Here is a 968-nt window from a genome sequence, read left to right on the forward strand (position 1 = left end):
TACACATGTTCTTAGCAAGTATATATATTTCACTGTATCAGCCACCGTTCGCTGGCCTCCCTTGTGATTACACAACATTTTCTTCCCTAATGCTCACCCAATACATATGCATGCATACACACATACACACACACACACACACACACACTAACGCACACTCACTAACACACACACACACAAACGCACTAACACATACAGAGATGCCTGCATATATAAACATATATTTATATATACGTGTATCTGCGTCCGTGTGTGTATGTATATATATATATTATACATATATATATATATATATGCTCTCAGCGTGATATAGCCGTAAGCAAAAAGTAAAGTCAACCTCAGTGGAATTTGAACTCAGAACAAAATACTGCGAAGCATTTCACTCGGCATATATATATACACACATACACACACACAGACACAAGGTGGCAAGCTAGCAGAATCGTTAGCATGCCGAGTGAAATGCTTCGCAGTATTTTGTTCTGAGTTCAAATTCCACTGAGGTTGACTTTACTTTTTGCTTACGGCTATATCACGCTGAGAGCACTGGTTCTCGTCCGATCACCGAAGTTAAGCAACGTCGAGCCTAGTGAGTACTTAGATGGGTGTCCGCTTGGGAAACCTAGGTACTGTAAGCATCCAACACTTTACACGGTGGTGCATCAGCATGGCCGCAGCTCTAAGCTGAAACTATTAAAATAAAAAAAATTTAAATTAAAAAAATATATATGTATATGTAAATATATATGTATATATAAATATATATATATATATATATATATATATGTATATATAAATATATATGTATATATAAATATATATGTATATATTGATTTATGGCAAAAATGAATCTTATATCAATAATTACCATACAAAACTATATTAATACACCCAAAAAGTGGCAGCCAAGCAGAAAAGATAATGTATTTGCATACGATCAAGTCTATTATCCTGGGTTCGCTGCTGAT

General features: G+C 34.8%; 1 non-coding gene across 1 annotated transcript; it reads left to right on the forward strand.

The window, feature by feature from the left end:
* The first annotated feature begins 519 nt into the window (after window positions 1-519).
* On the forward strand, window positions 520-638 carry LOC128250565 (5S ribosomal RNA). Its single transcript, XR_008266606.1, has one exon. It is a non-coding gene; the product is annotated as a 5S ribosomal RNA (ribosomal RNA).
* Window positions 639-968: the final 330 nt, after the last annotated feature.

The sequence above is a fragment of the Octopus bimaculoides genome, chromosome 22 (assembly GCF_001194135.2).
Source record: "Octopus bimaculoides isolate UCB-OBI-ISO-001 chromosome 22, ASM119413v2, whole genome shotgun sequence".
Classification (NCBI taxonomy): domain Eukaryota; kingdom Metazoa; phylum Mollusca; class Cephalopoda; order Octopoda; family Octopodidae; genus Octopus; species Octopus bimaculoides.